Below are 15497 nucleotides of genomic sequence, written 5' to 3' on the forward strand. Positions count from 1 at the left end.
ATTGGCATCAGCTTGACTAATTGGAGAAGTTCGGTAGGTGGGCTTCTACTTGAGAATGTAGGAAATGCTGCCAGAATGACTCCAGCATTAATGACAGTTAGAGCAATAGAGAATTTTCAAGACAGTGTCTCTGCCAGGAAGTCAAGACATCTTGAATCAATCTCAGATTGCCATCAAATTGGAAACAAACAGCTTTTATGATAAGATCTTCCTGTACTACATCATCAAGGCTTTCTTGACATTTAAGGCAATATATTTACTTTTCCTTCTTAGGTTTGGAAATGTGATACAAGACCCTCAGAGAATAAGTAGCCTGATTTCTAGCCATTAGAATACACAAAAAGAGTATGTGAATCCAAATCATAATTGTGTGTGTAAGCAACACCTCTCATATTATAACTACACTGGTTCACAAGCCAATAGGTAGCACTCTTCCCTTTGGACCAGTATTTATAAATCAGTGCCACTAAATGGCACTCTGTACTGCAGTAGGTTTCAAGTGAGGCATTAAACCATGTTCCTGAATATTTAACCATTAAAGATCCCATGAAACAGTTTGTAAGAAAGAACAGTAGTGGACACAAAAATAGCATGCAATATGGTACTTTTAGATTTTCAGGCAGCTTTTGATTACAAATTACATTGTGTGGGCATTTGAGGAAACTCATGTCCTTGGATTGGGAACTGGTAAATAAATCTGATTTTGTCACGATTATAGTCCCCCCTCCTTAAGGGTGCTCCAGCCCTTTCACGTGAGACTTTATTCTGTGCACCTGTTTCCTATTCCCAGCCCACCTTAAAAGCCAGGCGCTGACGCTCATCCGGGCTCTGCATCTGATTTCCGTATCGTGCGAGTCCGGGACCAGGAAGCGCCTGGTCCCGTTAAGGTTTTAATCTCGGTTCCCGTTCCTGTTCCCTGTCCGCCGGTTCCGACCCGGCCTTCGTGTTTTAATTCCACGTTCTGATGGATCTCCTGGTTTTGGACTTACCCTTGTGTTTTGGATTCTCTCTAAGGACTTCTCTTTTGGATTGTTTGCCTCGGCCACACCTCCCCGTGCACCAGCGCACCTTGGACACGCCCCCCTGTCTGCAGCCCCGTATTCCTGCATGACGTTTCCCTAGTGTTTACCCACTTCGTCGGATTGTGTCGTCCGCATAGGGTCCGGAAAGAACTGTTTGTTACAGATTTGTTATGGAATCATTTAGGATGACAAATATTAGAATTAAAACTGTATTATTCTGTCTATGCTTTGATGTTAAAATACTGGGCATTACTACTGTATGATAGGATGGGATCCACTTTGTAAAATGAAATGGTTACATTGTTGGTTGTTAATTTCAGATTATTTTTTCAGTTTTATTTAGCAGTGGCAAAATCAATTTAAGTGCACATAATTACCTTACCCACACACAATTAGTTGAGTGGCCTGTATCTGCATACAATAATAAAGGTGCACTTGATTTCAGACTTAATACCTTTATACCAGACCTGTATGAGGTCCCTTGGTCAGGTAAAGAATTTCAAACAAAGATTCATTCAAGAAGACAGATGAGCTTTCATAAAACAACTAAGGGATAAAGTTATAAAGGCACAGACAGTATTTAAAACAGGTTATAAAACATTTCAAATACTCTTATCTCTTTGAGCGTGATTAAATCAACCATTGAGAAGTGGAAGGCACTTCTACACTGTCTAGATAAGGCTAATACCCCAAACTGAGCAGCCAGACAAGGAAGAAAATGGTTAGGGATGTCACTATTAGATCAACTGTGACTTTGAAAGAGTTAAGACTTGTATGGATCTGAAAAAAGCTAGTTCTGCATGTGGTTTGCAACAAATCTAAGTTATCTAAGTTACAGTGCAATCATGTGGCAAATGGTTTTGTGATCAGACGACACAAAAAGGGAACATTTTGGTCTAAATGCAAAGCGTTACATCTGAAACATACCCAACGTAATGCATCACTCAGTCAACACTATCCCTGCTGTCAAGCAAGGCAGTGTCAGCACTATGTTATAGGTCTGCTTCTCATTTGCAGGAACTAGAAAGCTTATCAAAACAGATGGGAACATACTGTAGATGGCAAAGTAAGATAAAATACTAGCAAATTTTAGAGGAAAACCTTCTAAAACAGGGACAAAAAATCACCTTTCAGAAAGATAGTGACCCAAAGCATAAGGACAAAGCTTCACTTGAGCGGCTTAATAATAAGAATGTGGAGTAGCTCAGTCAAAGTCTAACCTGAATGAAAGAATCTGAATGTAACTTTCAATTTGCATGAGAATGGGATCATAAGCGATCCCCAAACTGCTGTCCATAAGCAATCTCCATTTTTCTTAATTTCTTTTCAAATAATGGCCAACAATTGCACCAAGACAGTGAGCAAACTTGTAAGAGACTAATCCCAAATTTGCAACTGCAATTGCTGCCAAAGGTGCTTCCAGTTATACTAAGTAAGTCTGAATGCTTATGCAATCAACATATTTCATTTTTTGCTCTTTAGTTTCTTCTGACATTAGCTGAATTTCTCTCTAAAAATCTTCAGTTTGAGCATTCAGGTTATGAATAACATATTACAGTATGTTTAAACAATGTGTATACATCATTTTGCAATTTCAATAAATGAGATATAGGAAGGCTCTGAATAATTTTGCAAGGCACTGTGTCTTTTGCCTTTATTTATTCTTATGAAAATGTACAGCTACAGGCTTAATGATGGGGTGAGGGATGCTCAAGTGAGTATAAACATCAATTTCCCTACGGGATTAATAAAGTATTATCTATCTATCTAAATGAATATGTTTTATTTTTGAAAACTGAAGTTTTTAAACATTCATGCATATACAGTACCTGTACCTGATTGGGATGGGGGGTAATGAAGAATAAATGTACAGGTTTAAATGGGGTTTATTTAAAATGGATGATCTGGTGGGGATTACCTAGGCATGGGGATTTCTCAAAATCCTAAACAACACCTGTTTGCCAAACGTCGGAAATAGTATCTGAACTCATGTTCAGAATCTTCTTGTTTTCAGTTTTAGCTGTGAAAGGAAAGGTTTTAGGATTTTGTATGTAGTTATGTTCCCTCCTTTTGTGACTTTAGTGACTTTAATGCATTGTGTGGATTCAATTCAACCTACCAACAGTATATACAGTGCACCAAATGGATGCAAATAATCCCACCTTTGCCTGCTCATTGTTTCAGAAAATCAAGTGCCAGAAACCACACTCCTTTGTAGTTTGATTAGGTTAGGATTTCTCCATTCTAGTTTGTCTGCCAAAGCTTCAGCATCTCAGTGACACTGTGAAATTAGCATATTTAAGCAGCTCACTAGTTGATTTAAAAGTAATTTCCAATGGCCATCATTGTAGCTGATACAATAAGTAAAAACTGATAAGATTTTCTTAAGAGAAAAGTTGTGACAGTTAATTTCAAGGAATTGTCCTGGTCTTGAATGAAACTTGAAAGAGGTTTGTGGAAAAAAGAAGGAGTGCCATAAGAAGTCCAATTTCTTAGTACTTAGTGAGTCATTGACTATTGAGGCAAAAAAATCCAGTAAATTTTCTCTGAGGAAAACTTTGCATGACATTTTACTGAGGCTGGCAGATGGAATGATGGGAGGGTCTTTTCTCTGAACTCTGAAAGTGACTTTTAAAACCAAAAGTGTGTTAAGTTTCAGTCCTGGCTCATGTCAATATTTTTTTTAACACTACAGAGAGAGAACAGATGAGAGATTGCTAGAACTGGCCATGGCTACCAATCCCCTAGAGCCAGTGAAGCTCTAAAACTATCCTGGAAAACTATTAAACTACCCTTCTTAGAATAAACATTCTCTGTGAAAATTAAATAATACTCATGAACTGTTGGTATCAAACAAAACAAAAGCATAAAACTCATTGTCAACATTTCCCTAACATAATCCTAATGTTAAAGTGCAGGTATCTTAAAATATAAAACCATGTTATTTTTCAGTTCTGCAGATGAGACATCCATGGTGATTTTCAGTACATATTTCAACTACTTATTAAAGTATAATACCAGCTATACATTAAAAGGCATATCACATTGATTAGATTTGCCTTTTACGGAAATTAAAGTATCTGTTTAATACTTGTGCTAAAGATGGCTTGCACTCCCATAATGCTACAAGAACCAGCCACGTCTCCATGTGGTCTGAATCATCCACTGGGGCTGTCATACAGTATGTGATATGGGAATCTGTCAGTCTCCCCTGCTGCTCATTAATGAGGTACTTACTTGTTTACTGTGTTCATCTGCTTTTGTATTTAAGTCCTGACAGAGCTCAGTGCTCTATCATTGAGTTTTCTATTGTCTGTTGTGTGCTCTTGCTTGCTCTGCTAGTATTCTCTCTTAATTAATAATTAACAAAACTTTATTTTATATAGCACTTTTAAAAGTAGCTTCTCAAAGCACTTTACAGAAAGAGAGAGAAAATACAGAGTGAGAGAAGATAGCAGAATTAAACAGTTACAATAAGGGTTTGAAATACAGTAGGAAAGCAACAAGGCCTACACAGAACAAGTGAAAAAGAGCCCATCTGAAAAAGGTTTTGGATCTAGATTTCAAAGAGCTCAGGAAAGGTTACTCTCTGATATCCGTGGGGATAGAACCCCAGAGCTCTGGGACATAACAGGAGAAGGGCCTGTCACCCATCAAGTGGAGAGGGTCTTGGGGGACAGACAGGAAGCCAGAATTAGATGAATGAAGGTTGTGGATTTTGATACCCCAGCGAGTAGAGCATTACAATAATCAATTCAACAGAAAATGAAAGTGTTTGCCAGCACTTCAGGCAACAGTTAGTAATATCATAGGACATAGTCTGGTGATATTTCTGAGGTGTAAGAATGATGTTTTTACAATATTATGCAGCACATGTGCGTCACAGTAAATGTCAAGCTTCTTGCTTTGCTTGCTTTCCACCATGCACACTGTGTACTGACCTCTGTTAGTTTTCCTGACCGTGATCTCGGATTCCCCTGGCTTGTCTTCTCGTGTGTTCCCGGCCTCGAACCCTGCCCTGTTGACAACAATTTCTGGAACTGACCTACAGTTCAAGGACTGTGTTTTCTTTACCTGTCTAGCCTGTCTTACCTAAAGAGTACATTTCCAAGAAGCTCCGGAAAGATTTCATTCGCCCCTCTACTTAACCTGCCAGTGATGGGTTTTTCTTTGCTGGAAAAAGATGCCCTGCACCCCTGTATCAACTATAATGCTCTCAATAACCTCACAGTGAAGAGTTGGTACCTCCTCCTGTTGATTTCTTCCCATTTAGAGTTAGAGGTAGACATATAACCTGGTATGAATACGGAGGGGAGATCAATGGAAGATGGTATTTAACACCATCTTGGGCATTATGAATACCTCATCATCCCCTTTGGAATTTATAATGCCCCAGTTGTTTTCCAAAACATTATAAATTATGTCTTCAGGGATTTCACTGAAGACCCTGTGGTCATGTACATTGATGACATTCTGATCTACTCCAGCTGCTTCTGTTAACACATCCATCATATCATGCGGGTGCTCCTTCATCTGTGTCAACATCACCTCTTTGCCAAGTTGGAGAAATATGAGTCTCATCAACAAGTAGTGACCTTTCTGGGTTACATGTTCTCCTCAGTGGGCCTCCAAATGGATCCTGGGAAGGTAGCTGTAACAAAGAACTTGCCTACTTTCTCATCTCTGAAACAGGTGTAGCACTTCATGGGGTTCGTCAACTACAACTGTAGCTTCATCTGGGACTTCAGCACAGTGGTGGTGCTCATCACCTCCCATGCTAAGAAGGGTCCCAGATGTGGCAGGTGGACTCCTAAAGTGAAACAGGCTTTCGAGGAACTTAAGCACCACTTTAGCTTGGCTCTGCTAATCAGACACCTGGATTCATTATTGCCCTTCAAAGTTGAGGTATATTCTTCAAACATGGAACTGGGAGCCATCTTATGTCAGAGGACTAGAACCCTGCCAAAGCACGATCCCTGTGCCTGTGCACAATTCCAGGAAACTGTCAGCAGAAGAGCAAAAACTATGACATTGGCAACAAGGAGCTTCTGGCAATCAGACTGCCTCTGGAAGAATGGCAGAACCTACTGGAGAGGCCGGTCATCCCTTCTTAGTCTTTAATGACCACAAAAACCTGGCCTACATAGAGAAGGCCAAAAGGCTAAACCCCTGACAGACTTGATGGGCTCTTTTCTTCTTCCAATTTGCCTTCATCATTTCTTACTGTCTGGCCTCCAAGAATAGAAAGGCAGATGCCCTGTCTTGGATCTGTTCTCCTCTTGAGGCCCCCCATGATTCTAGAATCTATCACGCCTGCCACCCAAATCCTAGAGGTTACCCTGTTATGGGTGGAAAAGGCAGTGTTGGTTGGTCTGTATCCAAGCCTGACCCACCTGGAGCCCTGCTGGACAAAGAGTACATGCCCTTCTCATTCAGACCCACGGTGCTACAGTGGAGCACTTCATGCCATTGCCCAGGCTTCCATGAACCCCTATATGGCTGACATATTCATCAAGGAAATATTTTGATTGAATCAGCTCTGATCATGGCCCTCTGTTTGACTCTAGGATTTTTTAGAGCCTGAGGTGCAAAGGCTGTTTGTCAATGTCTGTCAACAGACATACCCACTGTTGAAAGATCTGCACAGAACATGGATGCCATTTGGAGCCTTGTTCACGACTCACAGGCCTCACAGAGGCAGATGCACCCAACTGCTCAGCCTGCTGCTGCAGGCGAGCCGCTCCTCCTCTGAGGCCAGACCAATGAGTTTGATTGTTGACACGTACCTCAGTCTGTGGATCCCCTCTAAAACATCAGCCCTCTGATTCATAGGATCTTTCAGGGCCATTGAATGAGTGAATGTCATAACATACTGGCTGCTCTTCCCCACCAGCTCAGATGATGGATCTCATTGGCTTTGCATATTCCATTATTGAAACCTGCACTGACCATCATCCTGGCACAAGAGACAACCAAATCTATGTTCCCTCTGGTTGAAAGGGCCCAAGAGCCCAGGCCCCAATGCATACTGGATTCCCGATTGGTCCAGGATAACATTCAATTTCTGATCCACTGGAAGTGTTGCCGTCGCCAAGAATGATTGTGTGTCCCAGCCATCGAGCTGCATGTGCCACACCTGGCCCGATCCTCTCTACCAGGTTCTCACGCCAAGTCTCATCCCGTTGGTCACCAGTTAAGGGGGCGGAATGTAGTGCCCGTGCGAATGCAGGCTCACACCCCCATATCGCTACAGAAACCAGCCCTGTTTCAATGTCGTTTGAATTTGTTTCCACCAGGGCTGTCTGTATGTGATTGACGTATCCCCCTGCCACTCATTAAAGAGTTACTTGTTTGGTCTTACGTGTTCATCTGTCATTGTGTCTCTGCTGTGTTCTTGCTTTCTCTGCTAGAGTTCTCTGTCACTTTACTTACTTTGTGCTGTACTTGTCATGGACTGACCTCATGTATTGTTAGTTTTCCTGACTGTGACCCCGAATTCCCCTGGCTTGCCTTTTCGTGTGTCCCAGACTTTGAACTACCATTGTGAGTACAATTTCTGAAACTTCCCTACAGCACCTGGACTGTGTTTTCTTTATCATTAGCACCTGTTTCATCTCCATTGAGCCCAGAGTGTGGATTCAGCCCAGCTCTCAGTGTGCTGTACTGCTTTATTAAAGTCTGTCAATATTTAATTCTGAACTTAACAATAATCTCCAGTTCACACTAAATCCTCAGTTGTAATTATGCCACAATATTTTTCAAAACAGACTAACTTTATTTTCTTCATTGTTAATTCATGGAACGTCAAATTTTCCACAAACAATGTTGTTAAACCAACAAAAAAATTACCGTGCACTTTCATTTGCTTATACCACCCTGCAACTGGCAACCCACTGAAGCTCAGTACGTGTGAGCCTGGTCAGTACCTGGATGGGAGGCCTCCTAGGAAAACTAAGGTTGCTGCTGGAAGAGGTGTTAGTGGGGCCAGCAGGGGGTGCTCACCCTGCAGTCTATGTGGGTCCTAATGCCCCAGTATAGTGACAGGGACACTATACTGTAAAAAAAAATATATAGTGCTGTCCTTCGAATGAGATGTAAAACCAAGGTCCTGACTCTCTGTGGTCTTTAAAAATCCCAGCACATTTCTCGAAAAGAGTAGGGGTGTAACCCTGGCGTCCTGGCCAAATTTCCCATTGCCCCTTACCAGTCATGGCCTCCTAATAATCCCCATCTATGAATTGGCTTCATCACTCCGTTCTCCTCCCCACTGAGAGCTGGCGTGTGGTGAGCGTTCTGCCATACTATCGCTGCTGTCGCATCATCCAGGTGAAGCTGGACATTGGTGGTGGTGGAGGGGAGTCCCCATTACCTGTAAAGCGCTTTGAGTGAAGTGTCCAGAAAAGCACTATATGCAGTAAGTGTAAGCAATTATTTTTATTAATTATTATTACTGTTTGCACATACCAATGAAAATGTAGTGAAGAGTTACTTGCATCTATGACAGTATTCCATTTCTGATTATGTAAACACAGAACAGATACCTTAAAGAACGTAAATTGGTAGTTACGTACACATACAGTACAGTATACCAAAAAAATTCTGATATGTGCTATAAGAAGATTATACTATCACTATAAAGAGTGTCTTCTATACCTTAAAAACTCTTTTGTAAAAGAAAAAAAATTGTCTTAGACTTTTGTGCAAGAAGAACTAGCACTTAAATTTGTAGAATAAAAATCATATAGATTCCTTTGTTTTAGATTTTTTATTGCCAAATGAGTATGCAATATGACTTTAGACATAAGGACTTTATTAAATCAAGCTGCTTTCAATAGACTTCTAGAAAATCTGTTTGAAATCAGCATAAAATAAGCTTGCTTAACTGCGAAAGCATGGTCTATATGATGGTATCCTTTTCATGGGCTTTTCATTCACTATAGAATATACAGTATAATTATGATCTCCCTGTTTCAGTTAGAAATCTGTTGCCTCTTTCCTCTTTCCACACAAGAAATAATATTATGGCACTGTCAACACCAGCAGGGATCAAGTAATGAAACTAGTTCCAGGAAGAAACTTAACGAGCAAAAGCTCTTCAGTCTCTTAAGTAACACTGTCAAGCAACGGGATAAGCAGACCAAACTGGCCATTCATTCAGCACATCCATTCAGCCAAAAATCAACTTTTCTGTATCATATTTATATAATCCCAAGAAATGGCTATTTGGGAGACACAATCAGGACAAGGGCACACGGCAGTATGCACCCATACAATTTGCAGTGGGTAGCAGATTTCCAAGTATTTTCATAATAATTTGAATTTTCATTAAATAATATGAAAATAATATTTTCATCACACTAATGTTTTCATAATAATATGATGATGAGCTGCATCTACAGTATATAATGTGTGTCAATTCTAAAGCTCTTTATCTAAAGAAAGGGGCCCACTTCTTTCACCACCAGACTGGGGAGGCTGGATTGAGAAAGCCCAGAGTGGAATTTAGCCGGGACGTGTGGGTTACACATCTTTTTCATTCACTATAGAATGCACAAATGAGAATATTTCTCATTTGAAATCCTATGCTTTGCTATGGCACATTGTCACCCAATTTAAGAACTGGTTTGTACATTCTGGTAATCAGCATACACAGAATATATTTAACAACATTGTGGAATTAACAGATAATATAGAATGACAAAAAAATTCATGGGCAGATTCATATTGGTTGCACAGCACATACTGTATGGTAATGAAACACAAATACAGAGCTCCTGCCTCGCATTTCTTTTGAGATGTCTTTCAATGTTTGATGATCAGCAAATCAGCATGAGAACAAGTATCAAAAAAGTTTGCATTTTTGATCAAAAGGTTCCTGAAGCTTGGTCCTTGAATAGTGCGACTATTAGCATGTTTTAGTTCCTTTTTCCTTTATTTCAACACAAACCTGATCTTGTAATCGGGTCCCACTGTAGTTTGGAAAAGTAAATATCACTCAAAGCAATGCCTAAATACACATTTTTGAATTAAATAAAGATTTAAATAACATTTTTTACATTTATTACAAGATCTAAATCCATTTAGCAAAATATATAAGTGCTGTTTCTAACATGAATGATACATTCTAATGTTACTCTTTGCTTTGCTTCTAGATGTTTTGCACAACAAAATGTGTTTTTAAAACAGTAATATATTGTGTAAAGAGTGTCTTACAAGGGCTGAAATAATACAAAAGCCATAGTAAGTTGAAGTGCTTAGATATTCTGTAAATGTCAAATTAATGGTTGCTAAAAATTTCTAAGACAGTAACACAAGTACAGTAAATACACAGTCAAAATGTGTGTGGATAATTGATAAAGTATGCAAGTTGGTATAGAATCATTGTACAAAATTACTGTATGTTCTTATTCTTTGACCAAATGGAACTGTGTTGCATAACTTATCATTCCTCCTGTGAGTGAGATAGTACATCAGTGAAATATAATAGCATATATTTGATATATATTTGAAAGATTTATGTTTTGTAGTATATGGGGCATCTCTTCTTAATTATGGGATAATTGTGTCGTATGCCAATAAATTAGACCGTTGCATTTATTACCCAGCTTTACTTAGAGTGAAGTAATTAATTAAATATGCTGTTCTTGGCATCAAAGAGAGCTGCATCCTGGAGAATCAGTCAGGCTATGGCTTATATTTACACCGTGAAAAAAGAGATTAGCTAGCACAGCAGGAATTCACCATCTTGGGTCTCAAGCAGCACAGTTTTTATAGTGTGATCAGGTGAGAAAGGAAAATCAGAGTTCATATTGAACATACTCCCATTTAACGTGAACCACATGTGTGCACAGCACGCTGCTTCTTGAAATCTGGGCCAGGCAGCAGGATCCCTGATCAGAGGATGGTTTTTTAATGATCAGTATTATCTTGGAAAAAGAATGAAGCCCAAATCTTAAAGTAAAACAAATCCATAAAGGTAGCAGATAAAATCTAAATTGCTTTGAAAAATGGTTGCAGAGGGTCTGGGAGTTGTTGAAATGAGTGCATTACAGTTATCTGTAATTATAAATCAATATATGTTTTTAAGTCTATAATTAATAGACACAAACTTAATTTAAGTGACATTTTTTTCATGAATTTTAATAAATAATGTATAACTTTACTTCAAGAGCTGGTTGTCATGTGTTCTGTAGCAACCCCCATTCCCCCCAGTATAATCACTGTCCTTCCCTATGTCAATCTGACACAAAATCAGTGAAACATCATATCACCATGTATTATTTTGAAAAAATATGGATTACTGATGTTGAATGTCAGGCAAGAAGGTTAACTGAAAGAAGAGGATGGGTTGCAATGCATTATGCTGTGAAGCAAAATTTGTTCCACTTTATCTGACAGTAATTGTTGATGACTGAAAGTGGAAATCTAGTAAGAGTCAATACAGAAGAGGAGATATATTAAAGAGAAATTAAGTAGAATTTGTTTGCTGATCTTTTATAGTTTAACTACTAATAGTGATGAGAATTTGAAAAGCGTGGTAAAGTTTTCTCTGTCACTGAAGTGTCAGATGTCATGAAAGCCTACCATTTAGAGAAATATTAAATTTGAGACAGCAATGGAGAATTGAAGGGAAATATGGGACTTTTGTTTTTCATTATCTGTTTTATTCCTGAAGTATAAAGATAGATCCTAAATATGACAATAAACACCCATTCTCCTTGTGACTTTCATTGCGTTTCACAGTCACAGAATGACTTTCATTCATTTCTGTATGAATCCAACCTATTTTGATTTTGAAAAGCTTAACTACGAATGTTTTGTTAAGGCTTTAGTCTGTAGCCATAAAATCCCAGCATCTCTGTTTTTGTCTTATGAGGAGCTGCATATCAAGATTGGTATGGAACCATAACCTAATCAGTTGTTCTTCAAGCCCATTAATTTTTTTGCTCAACAGTGAATTCATCATTGTGAGTTGATTCTGATTACCTTGAACTGAATTATTGTACTGAGGATAATCTTTTACTGTTCTTGTAGTTAACTTCAGTTGATCTTCCATAAAAGTCAAAAAGCAAAACTGCTCCTTTATTTTCGCATAGAATTAATGCTTATGTTTAAATGCTTAAAGTGAAAGAATATTGATGCATTCTCCAAATTGTAAAGCTATTGGTTCAAAAACAACTGCAAGCTTTTGATTAAAAAATGTTCCAATATTTTCCAGATATCAATATGTAACTTTTCCACTCACAACCCAACAGTTGCTATGAAAAAAGAGACTATCCAGATTTGCATCTTCTGTTTGTGACAGTCTAGTTAAATGCATTATTTTGAAGTTCCAAGATTAATCAAAGCACTGTTCAGCGCAGACCTGTGAGTAAATGATGTGTTTCATTTACAGTATATCGTCAAAGTTCCTGCTGTTTGCCAATGTGTCTTGATGCACATCCTACCATGTGCAACTGTCACGGTGTATGAATTACACTGAAACAATTCCATGACACTCTGACAGAAGACAGTGACAGGAAGGATAAGTGATCAAACCACACCAGGCAAGCCATGTGTAGTGACCAAGTGACAAGGTCTGCTTGTGGGGTCACTGCGCACAATGGGTGTCACCACTGATCTATAAACTCAGATGCAGTCATGAGGTGCCTCATCAATGGCAACTTTAAAACATACTACCAGACTAACACTGGATAAGTGTGCATAACATATCTGATATCTCATTTGTTACAGCAAATGTGACAAGGAAAAACAGTGAAACAGATCTAAATAAGAGAACGGCAAGTTATTAGAAGAAACCACTGTAAAACTGTAAGATGTTAATGCTCCTCCCTACATGGTTGTGGTCTCTCAGGAGCCCCTTGCATCACTTTAGGAATGGTAGCTTCATTCTTTATTTTTCTGTGTTTGAACCCTATCACCTGTGGAAGAAGGTGGGTTGTCACATACATTAATATTTACCGTTACCAAAATACATTCCTGACCTTGCAGACAATGGAGTAGCAGTAGTAGCAGTCACTGCCATATCACCATGCAGTTTAAATAGAAATTAAATCGGTGTGTAATGACCTAAAGTAGCATCATTGTGTTGTGTAGTTATCCTTTCTAAATAATAACCTGAAAGTGATGTTTAAAATAGTTTAACATAAATTAATTAATTACCTGAAAGTACAATAATACAAGTGTTTTTGGTTTGATAGCTGATCAAAAATCTTTGTTAACAAAAGTTTACTTTTCCAAGAACAGCACATATCGCATAATCTCACAGAAACCCACACAGGGTGCAGGAAAATGCAGATGCAAGCAATGAAATTGAAATTACTGCCCTTACAGTCCCTCACATCAGGTACTGATGCGCAGGAAACCATGTGCAGAGGAATGATTCAGACATTTTATGCAGCGAGAGATTATGGGCACACAAGTTTCTGCAGAATCATTAGTCTCTCTCAAAATCTAAGGATATTACTCATTCATCCTTTCTGCCATCCACCCCTTCATTTTCTAACCGTTCTATCAAATTCAGGGTCATAGGGGACATGGAACCTAGAAAGAAACACCAGGGCCAATTTTCCCTGAATTCAGTTAATCTACCAGTGTCTTTGGACTGTGGGAGAACACTGGTGCACCTGGAGGAAACCCACACTGACTCAGGGAGAACATACGAACTGCACACATATAGCAACCTACAGCAGGTCTGGATTAAACCACTGTGTCTCCAAGCTGCCCTAGTATATTTCTAATTTCAGAATTTCCTCAAAATAAATTTAATATGGAATTTTGTTGTTCTTCCGTCTAAAGCATGTCTATGGCTTCCTTGTGAAATACCTAGGTTCTTGCAATTCATTATATTTATTTTCTTTTCTTTAGCTTGATCTTGTTTTTTTAATAATTTTATGGAGTGATTTCTTTCTTTCAAGCCTTCTGTTTACTTTTCGGAAGAACGTGTTCTGCACTTTAAGGAAAGTCTTTTAACCGGTGCCATCCATTCTTTCCTGATCCCATACAGTATCTGTCTTTTTACTACTGATTTTACTTCTCATAAATTCTGTTCCATTCCTGAAAAAGTCTGCTTTCATGAAATTATAAACCTTTCTGGGACTCTACAGTACCTGTACTGTTTCAAATTATACTTCAAAGCATATGATATTAAAATCACAGGATACTTTGCCATTTTGTTACTTAATCTGCCTTGATTGTCTTGTCTTAAATGCAAGACTAGATGAGTACAGATATTCCCTCTAGTATATGTTCTGACAAACTGAGTCTAAAAGCAGTTGTTAGTTTTGTCTACAATTTCCCTTTCAGCTGCTGACATTCCTACATGTTTTTTGTCCCAGTGAGTAAAATGAAATACTATTATGATGTTAACTCTTCATTTATGATTTTATTATGGATGTTTTATTATGATTTTATGTTATGCCTAGCAGAAGTATTCACAACTTCCCAGTAATGTCATATTTTATTAAATTGCAAATTATTTTCAAATGAAATTCAAACTACGAATGATGTTCAAATTACAAATGAAATTCTGTGGCAAGACATGACAATTGCTGTCCATCAATGATCCCACACCAACCTGATAGAGCTTGAGCAAGTTAGCAAAGAAGAATGGGATAAAACTGTACCATGCCGGTGTACAAAGTTGGTAGAGATCTATCCTAAAAGACACAACTATGTAGTTGTGTTGGTTCCCTTTTATATTACTCCTGAATCACAGGAAAATAAACCAATTTTCTAACATGCCTGCTTTTGTAACAAAACGATCTATACAATGCTTTTGAATAATGGTAATTAATTTTAAAAACATTGTGCTTACAACCTAATTATATAATACAATGTTAGTACCTGCGAAGGGCAAACATCTGAAGAAGAACAATGTGTCACAGATGTGACTTTGGTGATTAAAGCAAAATTAATTTGATACAGTATAACTAACTATGTGACAGTGAGCAAACGTATACAGTATGAGAGATATACAGTATACAGTAACATACAGTATGAGAGGAGAACATTTAGCCCTTCTTATTTGGTATGTTAAATGTTGCATTTTAGATTAGATGTGCTTCCTGTTCTCAGTCATAAATGTCTGCGTACAGTACTTCACAGAGACTGTCATGAAACTGCAATGTCCTGAACTTTACATAGCACACAAGGGTTACTTATGCATTAATGTATAATGGATTTATTTCAGGCTTTCTAATATTTAAAATCTTAATACTTTTTGATGTTTCATAATTCAATTTTGATATCCCATCAAGCAGTCAGGCAGTATGTGCTGTAAAAGAAAGTACTGTAACATTAAACCTACTACCTTTGGCAAAGCTAAGACCTCCCCAGAGCTTACAATGAGTAAAAGTGATATATTGACTTATAAATGTATTACAAAGCCATACACCATATGATGTATTCCTAATTCACCAATATTTGATAGATTACTCCTTTTTGAGGTTACATGGGTTACATTTTGATATCCTT

The sequence above is a fragment of the Lepisosteus platostomus genome, chromosome 3 (genome assembly GCF_059453375.1).
Source record: "Lepisosteus platostomus isolate fLepPlt1 chromosome 3, fLepPlt1.hap1, whole genome shotgun sequence".
NCBI classification, from domain to species: Eukaryota; Metazoa; Chordata; class Actinopteri; order Semionotiformes; family Lepisosteidae; genus Lepisosteus; species Lepisosteus platostomus.